This window comes from Lithobates pipiens, unplaced genomic scaffold (genome assembly GCF_037356315.1).
Source record: "Lithobates pipiens isolate NorthernLeopardFrog02 unplaced genomic scaffold, aLitPip1_a1.2 Scaffold_19, whole genome shotgun sequence".
Lineage (NCBI taxonomy): Eukaryota > Metazoa > Chordata > Amphibia > Anura > Ranidae > Lithobates > Lithobates pipiens.
The window spans coordinates 279,324,415-279,339,278 of NW_027507764.1; the positions used below are offsets into that span (position 1 = coordinate 279,324,415).

Here is a 14,864-nt window from a genome sequence, read left to right on the forward strand (position 1 = left end):
AAAAGTATGGGTGTGGTTTACATAAAATAGTGGACGTGGCTCAAAGGGGTGTGGTTAGAGTCTGAGATGAATGCGGGATGGAGAGGGAAAGGGGGGGAGGGATGGAGGGACAGCAGCCCCAGATCCTACACCACAATAGCAATATATGTTTCCAGAGTTTGACAATCAGCAGATAAAGATACTCCAAATACCTGGTGTTAGCGCTTCAATCATCCCGGTGCCTTGATTGTTATGGTGTCAGGATGATTGAAGCGCATTATTTCTATTATTACATTGTAATTTAAAATGAAATCATTCAACTCACCATAATGCAGAATCAGTGGGAGCCATGAGCGGGTCACTAGCCATGTTGCCTGCCACCAGATGCCATCAGGTGCCCCCAGCAGAGTCCCTCTTTACATCAGGTGCCCCATCAGAGGAGCCCTCCTTACATCTGGTGTCCCCATCAGTCCTCCTTGCATCTGGTGTCCCCATCAGTCCTCCTTGCATCTGGTGTCCCCATCAGTCCTCCTTGCATCTGGTGTCCCCATCAGTCCTCCTTGCATCTGGTGTCCCCATCAGTCCTCCTTGCATCTGGTGTCCCCATCAGTCCTCCTTGCATCTGGTGTCCCCATCAGTCCTCCTTGCATCTGGTGTCCCCATCAGTCCTCCTTGCATCTGGTGTCCCCATCAGTCCTCCTTACATCTGGCCGCCCCGTCTGACATGCAGACTGGCCACCCCCTCTGACATCCAGACTGGTCCCCCCCCTCTGACATCCAGACTGGTCCCCTCCCCCCTCTGACATCCAGACTGGTCCCCTCCCCCCTCTGACATCCAGACTGGTCCCCTCCCCCCTCTGACATCCAGACTGGTCCCCTCCCCCCTCTGACATCCAGACTGGTCCCCCCCCCCCCCTCTGACATCCAGACTGGTCCCCCCCCCCCCCTCTGACATCCAGACTGGTCCCCCCCCCCCCCTCTGACATCCAGACTGGTCCCCCCCCCCCCTCTGACATCCAGACTGGTCCCCCCTCCTCTGACATCCAGACTGGTCCCTCCCCCCCTCTGACATCCAGACTGGTCCCCCCTCTGACATCCAGACTGACCCACTGGCCCCCGACATCCAGACTGCCCCCTCTGACTTCCAGACCATCGTTTCTGCATGGAAAGAGATTGAGCTGCGGTGCCACCCACCTTCTGCCCCTTATAATTACAACTCACAGACACTGACAGAGGGACAGGGGGTGGGCGGCTCCGCAGCATCTCTATTGTAGACCAGCTTCTGGTATTCTTTAAAATGTCACAGTACATGTTGGCAATTATAGTTCCCTCAATGAACTGTAGCTCCCCAGTGCTGGCAGCACTCATGCAGCCCCAGACCATGACACTCCCACTGCCATGCTTGACTGTAGGCAAGACACGCTTGTCTTTATACTCCTCACCTGGTTGCCACCACACATGCTTCACACCATCTGAATTAAATAAGTTTATCTTGGTCACATCCGACCAAAGAACATGGTTCCAGTAATTCATGTTCTTAGTCAGTAGGTGTGTTTGGGGTCGTTATCATGTTGGAATACTGTCCTGTGGCCCAGCCTCCGAAGGGAGGGGACCATGCTCTGCTTCAGTATGTCACAGTACATTTTAGCATACATGGTTCTCTCAATGAACTGTAGCTCCCCAGTACTGGCAGCACTCATGCAGCCCCAGACATGACACTTCCACCACCATGCTTGACTGTAGGCAAGACACACTTGTCTTTGTACTCCTCACCTGGTTGCCGCCATACACACTTGACACCATCTAAACCAATACATTTATATTGGTCTCATCAGACCACAGGACATGGTTCCAGTAATCCATGTCCTTAGTCTGTTTGTCTTCAGCAAAGTGTTTGTGGGCTTTCTTGTGCAGCATCTTTAGAAGAAGCTTTCTTCTGGGAAGACAGCCATGCAGACCAATCTGATGCAGTGTGTGGTGTATGGACTGAGCACTGACTGGCTGTCCCCCACCCCTTCAACGTCTGCAGCTATGCTTGCAGCACTCGCACGTCGTATTTCCCAAAGACTACCTCTGCATATGACAAAAATAAAGTGTAAGCGCCCAACTTATATATATGTGACTCTTAAAGTAATACAAACATGTGTGTACACCTGTGTGAAAAAATATGTGTGAAGTGACCCCAAAAGAGATGGGGGCAATACTGATATATGTATTGAAACAATTAATAAGAAAAAAGTGATGACCTGTAAATATGTGCATGAAATCAATTGGGGACTGTATGAATACTTATCCCAGTGAAGAGGGAAACAAAGCAAAAACCAATCAATATAAACACATGAAAATATGATTAATAACAGTGGTAAAGTCCATAATAAGACATGCAAAATATAAAGTCCATATAAAGACGTGCAGAATGTCAGTCTCAACGTGTTACGATATCAACCGAGATCCTGTAGTGTTGTGACCAAGAAAGGTATTTCACCCTGTGACGATCCCACCACCTTATAGGGTGCAGGCTTAATGAATCAATATGACCCTAGCAGACGTACGCCTCAGGGGTCAACCAGAGCTTGTAATCTCGGCCAAAGTAGTCCCAAAATTGGATGTTCCAATCGTGCCACATACGGTTCACACAGACGACTAGGTGTGATCACTGTTTTTCATATACATGAACAACTCCGACAACAGCTCAGGCATGGAAGATGAAGAAACAAAGCCAACATGGCATAATAACGTTTTTAAAAAAGCCTTTTAATAAAAAAATAGTTCAAACTCACATTTCCAGAATGATCAATAAAGCATATCAGAGGAAAATAGGCAGTAGCGGAGTCCTCCCGACGCGTTTCGACCTACAGGTCATCATCTGGGGTGGGCTCCAACTACTGACATACTGCCTTATATAGGTACTTACACAATAAAGTGATGCCATTCCCCCATGTGTTGCAATCATGCCCACTTCCGGTGTATCCAAGATGGCGGGCGGGCGTGCGTTCCACGCCTCCGTTTTTTGTGCGTTCCACCTATATGTCCAATGTATTTGGACACAAGAGGCATGATTGGGGATAATAGCGGCCCCACTTCCGGTTATAGTAAGATGGCGGCCTGGCGTGCGTTCCACGCCTCAATAACAATGCGTTCCACCCATTCCTACCAATGTAAAGAGGAAAGGGCAAAGGACTGCTGATGTAGTAATACAATTACTGTAGAGGGGCCATCCGCCCTATATAAACTTTCGTTCGATAGACTTACCAGATGCATGTAAAAGCACGCCCGTCTCCCCATCAGGTCGCAACCCGAGACCGGAAGTGCGCATCTGCGATGGTACCGGAACCGGAAGTGAACGAACGTCACTTCCGGTACGGAACAGGAATGAGAACGAGGCCTGGGCATAGGATAAACATATTGCCTCCTCCCCAGTACTACCAGAAAGGGTGCTGCAATGACACCTAGTGGCCACAAATGAGATAGTCTTAATAATAAGAGACAATGCATAAAATATATCATATTATGGGTAATGTATATCACATAATTTAAAATTATTATTATATAATATAGATAAACTATCTTACTAAATAAAATAAAATAAAATTAAAATTAGTATCGAAATGGTCATTAAGAACAGGTGTCTACCAGTGGAATACACCTGCAGATATACTTATATGATACCAAACTACATATTGCAAAAATCAAAAAAAATCTAAAAAACTTGTCCAAACTTTTATGAATCATCAATGAAAGCATTAATGTCCCACTCCACATTCATACCGAATGGGGAGTGGGACTGAAGCTCATAGATCCAATAAGTCTCCAACCTGGAGACCCCTCGTGTGAGGGGCCCCCCTCTCCAGGGTGGAGTATATCTGTCTATCGCAACGAATTGTGTGCCCCGTAAATCATTATTGTGACATTCCCTATAATGTCTTGGCACCGTGTGTTTAGACAACTTACTTTTGATCAAGGAAATATGTTCACCAACCCTCGTGGAAAACGGTCTAGTGGTACGACCGACGTACTGCTTCCCACAAGGGCAGGTTATTAGATAGACCACGTATTTAGTTTTACAGGTGCAGAAAGATTTGATAGAATATCTTCTCCCTGTCACTGTGGATGTAAATTCCAAAATTTTTCGTTGTGTCAATGTATTGTGCCGACACACACTACATTTTTTGCACGGGAAATAACCTACCAGGTTGTGAAAAAAAGTGGGCCGAATTGGGGGATTAATGATGTTGGGGGCTATTTTACTTTGCAAGGTTGGAGCGCCTCTGAACAAAACGTTCGCTTTTTTTCGGGGAGATTTGGACCCAACACAGGGTCTTTTTTTAGAACCCCCCAATATTTACTAAAGATCTTTACTTGCCTATATTGCATGTTAAAGGTAGTTATTAAAGACCACTTGAATTTGTCGTTATCATTCCGGGGGGTTTTAGCCTGTAAAAGAGTACCCCTGTTTGTATGTAAGACTTCTTGTAGTTGTTTCTCTAGGGTAGGCGCATGGTATCCCTTGTCCAAGAACTGTTGCTTTAAATAATTCGCCTGGTCTAAAAAGATACGGTCATCAGTACAGTTACGGCGTAATCTAATGAATTGACTACGGGGGACAGAGGTAAGCCAGCTTTTGTGGTGGCAGCTATCGATGGCAATATAGCTGTTGCGATCGGTAGACTTGAAGTGGGTTTTAAAGCTAAAACCCCCTGATGTAATTCCAATTTCCAAATCCAGGAATTGTATTTTATCAGTACTGGTCTGATAGGTTAATGAAATCCCCCTATCGTTGGTGTTCAGACCTCTAAAAAATTCACAAAGCATGTCGGGGGTGCCTCCCCATAGGAGGAGGATGTCGTCTATGTATCGGACCCACAAAATCAATGATGGGCTCCGCTGGGCATAGACGACATCCTCCTCCCATTTGGCCATGAAAAGATTGGCCAGACTGGGCGCAAATTTGGCCCCCATGGCCACACCCCTTTGTTGTGAGTAGTACTGGCCATCAAACCAAAAGTAACTATGGCTAGTAGCAAATTCTAATAGTTCGATGATGTAGTCGCGTTGGCAGGAGACTAACGATTGTTCTCTATTCAGAAAACAACGCACCGCTTCGATTCCCTTCTCCTGTGGTATACAGGTGTATAGGGATGCAACATCTGCGGTGGCTATGATACATTGTCCATGAAACTGTATACCTTCCAATTTTTTGATGGTGTCGCCTGTATCCTGTATGTATGAAGGCATTTTTCTAACAAGTGGTTGGAGATAGAAATCGATGTACCTGCCTATGCGTGCTGTGACGGAATTAATACCACTTACAATTGGTCTACCGGGGGGGCCGTCAGACTCTTGTGGATTTTGGGCAGATATACCTCTGCATATGATGCTGAGCAGGTGCACTCAACTTCTTTGGTCGAGCATGGTGAGGCCTGTTCTGAGTGGAACCTGTCCTGTTAAACCACTGTATGGTCTAGGCCACTGTGCTGCAGCTCAGTTTCAGGGTCCTGGCAATCTTTTATAGCCTAGGCTATCTTTATGTAGAGCAACAATAATTTTTTTCAGATCCTTGAGTTCTTTGCCATGAGGTGCTATGCTGAACTTCCAGTGACCAGTATAAGACAGTGAGAGCAATAACACCAAATTTAAGACACCTGATACCTTGTAACACTAACAAGTCACATGAAACCTGGGAGAGAAAGTGGCTAATTTGGCCCAATTTGGAAATTTTCACTTAGAGGCTTACTCACTTTTGTTGCCAGCGATTTAGACATTAATGGCTGTGTGTTGAGTTATTTTGAGGTGACAGCAAATATACACTGTTATACAAGCTGTACACTCACTACATTGTAGCAAAGTGTCATTTCTTCAGTGTTGTCACATGAAAAGATATATTAAAATATTTACAAAACTGTAAATTTCTCACTTTTGTGAGATACAGTATGTGTTTGTAATATCGCTCTCTCTCTCTATCATCTATCTCGTCCACTACGCTATACTGTCCACTAGGCTGACCACTATGCTATACTGTCCACTAGGCTGACCACTAACCTGCCTATACCCCCCTAAATGTCACACTCGGGGCCACAGCACCCCCCTGCACCCCCACGCTACTGTCTTTGACCTTGTGCACAACTGCTCCATCTCATTTGTCACTTACTGTAACCTGCGAACAGACCTAAATTTTGTGTGAACGATAGAACCCTATTAAAGTCTATGGGACTCGAACATTCAAAATCAAAAGTGCTCATTTTAAAGGCTAATATGCAAGTTATTGTCCTAAAAAGTGTTTGGGGATCTGGGTCCTGCCCCAGGGGACATGTATCAATGCAAAAAAAAGTTTTAAAAACTGCAGTTTTTTCGGGAGCACTGATTTTAATAATGCTTAACCACTTGCCGCCCGCCCTATTACAAATTGACGGTGGCAAAGTGGTTTCATAATCCTGATTGGACGTCATATGACGTCCTCAGGATTATGAGCCGATGCGTGCCCCCGGGGGCTGACAGCCTGACACCCGGCAACTACGATCTCGGTAAAGAGTCTCCGACGGAGACTCTTTACCACGTGATCAACTGTGTCCAATCACGGCTGATCACAGTGTAAATGGGTAGAGCCGGTGATCGGCTTTTCCTCACTCGCGTCTGTCAGACGCGAGTAGAGGAGAGCCGATCGGCTGCTCCTCTGACAGGGGGGGTCTGTGCTGATCGATTATCAGCACAGCCCCCCCCGAGGATGCCCACACTGGACCACCAGGGACGCCACCAGACCACCAGGGAAAAGGTAATCCTCCCTAGACCACCAGGGATGCCAGTCAGCACAATGGATGCCAATCAGTGCCCATAATGGATGCCAATCAGTTCCCACAATGGGCATCACTGATTGGCATGCATTATTGTTTGGCACTGATTGGCATCCATTAGTACAGTATAACACCAATGCCGCCTATGAGTGCCCACCCATGCCCATCTGTGCCGCCTATCCATGCCCATCTGTGCCGCCTATCCATGCCCATCTGTGCCGCCTATCCATGCCCATCTGTGCCGCCCATCCATGCCAATCCGTGCCAGCTATCAGTGTCCATCCGTGTCGCCCATCCGTGTCGCCTATCAGTGCCGCCTATCCGTGTCCATCAATGCCACCTCATCAGTGCCACTTCATTGGTGCCCATCAGTGCCGCCTTATCAGTGCCCATCAGTGTAGCCCCATCAATGCCCATCAGTGAAGGAGAAAACTTACTTATTTACAAAGTTTTGAAACTGAAACAAAAAAAAGATTTTTTTTTCAAAATGTTCGGTATTTTTTTATTTGTAGCGCAAAAAATAAAAACCGTAGAGGTGATCAAATACCACCAAAAGAAAGCTCTATTTGTGGGAAACAAATGATAAAAATTTCATTTGGGTACAGTGTAGCATGACCGCGCAATTGTCATTCAAAGTGCGACAGCGCTGAAAGCTCAAAATTGGTCTGGGCAGGAAGGTGTTTAAGTGCCCTGTATTGAAGTGGTTAAAGTGAAACAATAAAAGTGTAATATTCCTTTAAATTTCATACCTGGGCTGTGTGTATAGTATGCCTGTAAAGGGGCGCATGTTTCCCGTGCTTAGAACTGTCCCTGCACAAAGTGTCATTTCTGCAGGAAAATAAGTCATTTAAAAGCACTCGCGGCTATAATGAATTGCCAGCTCCCCGTAATACAGAGAACAGTCATTGAAAGTCATTGATAAAAAAAAAGCATGGGGTTCCCCCCCAAATTCAATTACCAGGCCCTTCAGGTCTGGTATGGATATTAAGGGAAACCCTGCGTCAAATAAAAAAAAAATAATTACATGGGGTTCCCCCCCCAAATATCCATACCAGACCCTTCAGGTCTGGTATGGATTTTAAGGGGAACTCCACACCACGCCATTTAAAAAAAAAATGTGGAGTTCCCCTCAAAAATCCATACCAGACTCTTTATCTGACCACACAACTTAGCAGGCCACAGGAAAATGGGGGGAGGAGAGAACAGCCCCCCCTCCTGAACCATACTAGGCCACACCCCCCTGTTTGAAATGGTAAGGTGGTACAAAAGTACCCCTACCATTTCACAAATAAAGTGTAAAAAAATTGTTAAAAAACACACACACACCGTTGGGAAAAGATTCCAGTAGTGGTAATCCACTCTTGCTATTCAGTGATGGATGATCTCTTCTCCGGGGGTTCAGCGATAGGTGATCTGATCCAGCAATGGTCCAGCGCAGTGCATCCATCCTGTCTCCACCGGAGACACTGCGGGAATCCTGGCAGCCTGACACGTCTTAGCTGAGGAGGATGGGGCCACCCACCACCTGACCTCGCCCTCCTCTGACACAAGGGAAAGCCAAGCTTCCCCAGTGCCATGCAGGTGACCCCCGCCCCCCTCTGATGTAACGGAAACCCAGTGGAGACAGGATGGATGCGCTGCACTGGACCATCAGGAGAGATCACCCATTGCTGGATCAGGTCATCCATCGCTGGATAGCAAGAGTGGATTACCACCGCTGGAATCTTTTTTTTTTTTTTTTTATTATTTTTTTTTTTAATAAAGGACTTCTTAACGGTGTGTGTGTGTGTGTGTGTGTGTATTTAACAAAACTTTTGTACCCCCCCCTTACCATTTCAAACAGGGGAGGCCGGATCTGGGGGTCCCCTTGTTAAAGGGGGCTTCCGGATTCTGATAAGCCCCCTGCCCGCAGACCCCCACAACCACCGGCCAGGGTTGTGGGGATGAGGCCCTTGTCCCCATCAACATGGGGACATGGTGCTTTGAGGGGTCACAGATCTCAAAAGCATCCTCCCAATGTTGAGGCCTTGTGGCCTGGTATGGTTCAGGTGGGGGGGGGCGCTCTCTCGTCCCCCTCTTTTCCTGCGGCATGCCAGGTTGCGTGCTCGGATAAAGGGTCTGGTATGGATGTTGCGTGCCCGGATAAAGGGTCTGGTATGGATTTTTGAGAGGGAAGTCCACGGCATTTTTTTTTTTTTTGATGCGGGGTTCCCCTTAATATCCATACCAGACCGGAAGGGCCTGGTAATTGAATTTGGGGGAACCCCACACTTTTTTTTTATTATATCAATGACTTTCAATGATCTCTGTATTACAATGAGCCGACAATTCATTATAGCCGCGAGTGCTTTTAAATTTTTTTCCTGCAGAAATGCCACTTTGTGCAGGGATAGTTCTAAGCACGGTAAACATGTGCCCCTTTACAGGCATACAATACACACACCCCCTGCCCCCCCCCCCCCCCCGGTACAACATTTTAAAGGAGTATTACACTTTTATTGTTTCACTTTAAGCATTATTAAAATCACTGCTCCCGAAAAAACTGCCATTTTTAAAACTTTTTTTGCATTGATACATGTCCCCTGGAGCAGGACCCGGGACCCCAAACACTTTTTATGACAATAACTTGCATATAAGACTTTAGATTTCCCCATAGACTTTTACAGGGTGTCCCATGGCTTTTCGAATTTGTTGCGAACACCCCAACTTGTTCGGCGAACAGGCAATGTTCGTGTCGAACATGAGTTTGACTCAAACTCGAAGCCCATCCCTAATCCTGGGGTATACTGCAACCAATTTAGTCCTCCCGCCCTCATATACTTCATGTCCCACTCTGGATTCCCTGAAAACCATGGAAATGCTTCTCTGTCCCCCAAACACAATCCCTTTACCATATTTATGTTGAACTCCTCATTTGTGCCATCCTGTGGAAAGAGGCAATTTGACTCCATATTTTCACTCCATGTTGCAAAATTATCAATCCATGGGTCTATATAATGATCATACCAGGGAGAAACTGTCACAACATACTCTTTACATGTTCAATTTTTACCACCTTTTGTCATTTGCTCCTCTCGCTTTCTTTTTCTTTATAATATCACTTAATACCTTACGTGTGGGGCTTAGGTACGTTGGGCAGAGGTGCAATTAAGCACTTATACTTCTAAAATGGAACAGAGAAACGAAGACTTCCTTTGAAGTACTCGTAGTACTCGTAGTAGGAGGACAGGACAGAGTGAGCAATCTGTCATAGACCACAGTCACCAAACTGTATGTTTACCAGGCGCTTGGGTTCCGCACATTGTGGCTCAGGTGGACAGATTACTGGGTGGGGCTGGGGAGGACCCAACTGTCAAGGTACACAGTGGTACCAATGACAAATTGAGAGGAAGGCAGAGCGTCCTAAAAAAAATACTTTAGGGACTTGGGGACTAGATTGAAAAGAAGGACCTTCAATATGGTTTTCTCAGAAATGCTACCTATGCCTTAAGCCACACGAGGCAACAGGAGCTTAGGGAAGTGCATAAGTGGCTGAGAAACTGGTGTAGGAAGGAGGGCTTTGGGTTCTTGGAGAACTGGGTTGACTGTTCAGTCGATTACCAGCTCTTTAGTAGGGACGGGCTGCACCTTAATGGGGTAGTGTAACTCTGTTGGGGAAAAAAGATGACTGTTAACTTGGAAGGGCTTATAAAATTTCAGTTCATCCCCCACCGTTTTTTACCTTTTTTTGTTTCACTTGACCCTCCCTTCTAGATTGTAAGCTCTAATGAGCAGGGCCTTCTGATTCCTCCTGTATTGAATTGTATTGTAACTGGACTGTCTGCCCTCATGTTGTAAAGTGCTGTGCAAACTTCTGTCGCTATATAAATCCTGTATAATAATAACTAGGTGTTGGGGGACAGAGAGGGTACTAGTGGAGGCACTAATAATAATAGATCCATAACATCTAATCCCTGGGTGAATGAGTTGACAAATCAAGAATAAAGCCTGAGAAAACAAAACTCAGGGGAATATTCACAAATGCTAGGAGCCTAGCTAACAAAATGGAGAAACTGGAGCTGCTATTGCAACTTCCCATATGTCTCTAAGATTAGGGTGCTTTGGCAGAAAGGTATAGTTCATTGAGGCTGGTGGCTTCAGGTTTTTGGACGCTGGATGCGGTTTCATATCTTAACATTGCTGTTTTTCCCTTTCCTTTCTGGTGTTTGAAGGTTCAGCTGTGTATTTATGGCTGGGCCATGAGACATATTGAGTGAAGCTTCAATGCACACCTATTGTTGAGTCTTTTTTGGCTCCTGGGCTTTTTAGTGCAGTCAACAGATGATCCCCTTTTTCTTTGTTTGGGTTGTCTGGCGAGGGAGAGAAAATCGTTTCCCTGATGTAAAGAGTGAGCATAGAGTGGCTTCCCTGAGGAAGAAAAGATTATATATAATATATATATATATATATATATATATATATAATATATAATGCACTTTTCGAAACGCTTCGAATAACCGCTCATCTGCTCCTACATATTTATGTATACTGCATTGTCCAATATGGATTGTATTAATATCATGTGGTGGTGTTGCATTTTTTTATATATACATATACTCTTGTATCACTAATAAAATGTATATTTATTTTATAAAAATCTTTATTTTTGTATATTGCCTTTAAAATCCCACTTGTTCTGAGGTATCAATTTGGTTTAATATATAGGGATGATGGCAATAACATGCCACAGCACATAAGTCTAAGGTATTCTATAAAAGTCAATTTTTCTGCCTCAAACACAACTGTACAAGGCAACATGATTATATCTCCCCTAGCCAGCTCCTCAAAGCTGGCCATGTGTTTGGCCAATGAGAATTTACTATAATATTCACTATAATGTATCATCTATATACTACATTTAATATTATAATTATAATCCTTTATAAACGTTTCATCCATTTGGAAATATTGGTTCCACATGACATCTTTCTTTTGTTTACCTTTTCTATATTCGTCATATTTCCTATCTCCACTAGCACTTTTGTAGACATGAGTGTAATCAGAGCAAGGCTCTGAGTGTTGTTTCTGCTGTTGTCATGGTTTTTTATGGAGGCAAGACATTGTGGTCCCCTCCCATCATTAGCCCACATAATCCCACACAAAGATGGCTTCCTATATGGCCTGAAGGAGCAGGCATGCTCTGAATGTGCACCTTGCCCACTACTCCCACATCCAGAAGTGACGTTTTGATTATTTATTTAAGAACTGAGACTTGTATTGAACTGAGAATTTTTGAGTTAAGTTTTTTATTTAATAAACGATTGTATAATAGCTACACTTAGATAATTTTTTTATATATATTTTTGGCTGGGAGCTGCATTATTTTAGTGACCTGTATGTCTGCACTCAACTGGTTGGATTGTTGGTACTGGATATACATCCATATGCACAGCCTACGTATTTGATCATCCGTGATTATCATTATCTTTGACATTGCCGGAGATATATACCTGATGCCATTTCTACATGTGGAGTGATGCTGCACAGCTGGTCCATCCTTTATATGCCTTTATAACCATTTGATTATTCAGTGGTCCAACCTATTTGTTAAGAGTACATTTTATTGGTGGAAGTATTTGTCACTTTGATAAGATCGCTTTCATCACATGGTGGCCTCATCTGTTCTTTCTGCTTTACCAATTTTATATATGGACTTTATTTTACTTTGCGCTGCACCATTTTACTGTACAAGTAATAGCATATATAACAATTCTATTAATGCAGTTAAAAATCTTTCAAAATAAATCACTTGTTATTACCACATCACCACCAAGAACGCGAGGACAACATGGACAACCTCTGGCTCCACATTTATAGTTTCCCTTAAAATGCAGCACTTTGTGGCACTTTGTTTGGGCGTGGACTGAAAGAAGCTAGGCGATAAAAAAAAATTTGCTATAGAGCGAGCTCTGCTGAGAATAATGTTAATGCCATCCCTCATGATACTGTATAACTCATTATCCTCATACAGAAGTGGCAAATACCTCCTAACAATGTCCCCCATCTGCCGGAGTTCCTGGCTATAAGGAGTAACCAGGGCTGGCTTTTCACCATAGCCAGCATGGGAGGTGCAGGGTATGTTAAAGTGGTTGTGAACCCTTACAACACACTTTGACCTACAGGTAAGCCTAGATTAAGGCTTACCTGTAGGTCCAAGAAATCTCTCCTAAACCTACATGGTTTAGGAGATATTTGCCGAAAGACAGGCACTGCTGTCTACGGCGCATGCGCCATAGACACAGGCGCACTGAGCGCGGCACCGTCAACTGCGAATATGCTGCGCGTGGCGGCTCCCGTGCGCATGCACGGGAGTGACGTCATTGCGGCTTCGCCAAATGACAGCGGCAGAGCAGTGAGACCCACCGAGAAGATGGATGCGCTGGACTACAGGGGACAGCAGTGACATCGCTGTCTCCTATTTCAGGTAAGTGACACATAATGGACTACTATGCAATGCAGTACTAGTCCATTATGCTTTACCTTTGCAGGGAATGAAAGGGGAAGTAAACTCATCAGGGTTTACTTCCTCTTTAAGTAGGTCTTGTCTAGTCTTAGCCTTTGCTATACAATATGCTCGTTCCAGTACCCATTTGGGATAACCACGTTGTCATTCATACAGTAGAGCTGCCTCTTTTTTCAAAGTCAGTATCCTCACTGCAAGTTCTGCAAAGGCGGATGAATCCAATGGGAATTCCTCGACCCACATGTTTAGGGTGATTGGACTGAGCTTGCAACAAACTGTTGCCAGCCAAGGGTCTCCCATACAGACATGTGATAACTCTGTTGTGTAATGCCACCAAGAGGACATCTAAAAATAGGATCTCACTCCTCCAAACATCCCGTAAAATGTAAATTACAGTTGTTTGTGTTTAGATAGGATAAGAAGGAGACAAGGTCCTCCATTTTCTGTCACAAACAGGAGATCAGCTATATAACGAAGAAAAAAAAAAATAGAAATCCCTTCAGGCACTATATCTCCATAGATGTAGGACTGCTCCCACCAACCATTGAAGAGGTTGGTGAATGAGGGCAAAAATGTTGCCCCCATGGCAGCCCCACACCAATGGAGATGGAACCAATGTCAAAAATGAAATAATTGTGGGTAAGTACGTAGTCCAACACCTCCAGAACATATCAGCGCTGCAGAACAGATAATTCAGCGTGGAATTCAAAATAGAAGGAAATTGCTTCCCTAGCTAAATGTTGCAGAATATTAGACTATAAGCTGGTGACATCAAATGTCAACCAAACAAAATCCTGTTTCCATTCTACATCGCTCATAGCGATAAGGAGGTTGTTACTATCCTTAAGGTGACTATGTAGAGAACACACCAGAGGTTGCAGCTGGCCATCCAACCATTGGCCTCATTTTTCATTAAGGGAACCTATACCCATAAAAATGGGCCTGCCCTGTAAGTGGTTTAGGCCCTTATTGATTTTGGGAAGATGGTGGAAGGTGGGTAACACTGGGTGTTCAGGAATAAGGACCTGTGCCTCCCCGATAGTGTCGGGGAAATGGCCATGAGAGAACTGGCAATAATGCCAACAATAGAGATGGATGCCATCGGGGCATCCCCCTGACCCTTGGCTTGCCTCACGGACTTTATTTGCTTGATCACCAGTGCATGACCCCGGCTTGCCTCACGTACTCTCTCTCTTATCTATTATCGGCTTGTGTGACCCCTGGCCTAGCTTTTATTGCTTTTCTGCATACTCAGACTGCCATAGCACAGCTGACGATCCTAAGAGACTTTTACCTCACCATCCCTTCTCCTTTTCCAGGCAAACTCCAGGTGATCGTCTGCTCAAGGCATCCATACCTGACCGTTAACCTGTGCTTCTTTGGGCACTATACCTCCTGTACCACCTTCAGAGATATACTGCGTTTACCCACAAGGGGAGCCTCTCATCAACTTGGACTTGTATCAGGTACCTGACTGATACACAACACACCCAAATATACTCCTTTTTGAACTAAGTTGTACAGGAAACTTTTATACGATTTAGTGGGATCACCCCTCAATCTACAATCTGTATTATAGTCTGCCAACTGTCTAA

At 44.8% G+C, this 14,864-nt stretch overlaps 1 protein-coding gene across 4 annotated transcripts in view; it reads left to right on the forward strand.

Annotated features, from left to right (window-relative positions):
* Positions 1-14,864, forward strand: part of MSANTD3 (Myb/SANT DNA binding domain containing 3) — a 1,118,007-nt gene that overhangs the window by 212,390 nt on the left and 890,753 nt on the right. For 2 of the 4 annotated variants that reach the window (XM_077491959.1, XM_077491960.1), the window contains exon 2: positions 14,589-14,735. The exons of the other annotated variants lie outside the window; for them this stretch is intronic. The gene's annotated coding sequence lies outside the window, so the exon portion shown is untranslated. The remainder of the gene's footprint in view (positions 1-14,588; positions 14,736-14,864) is intronic. 4 annotated transcript variants of the gene reach the window in all.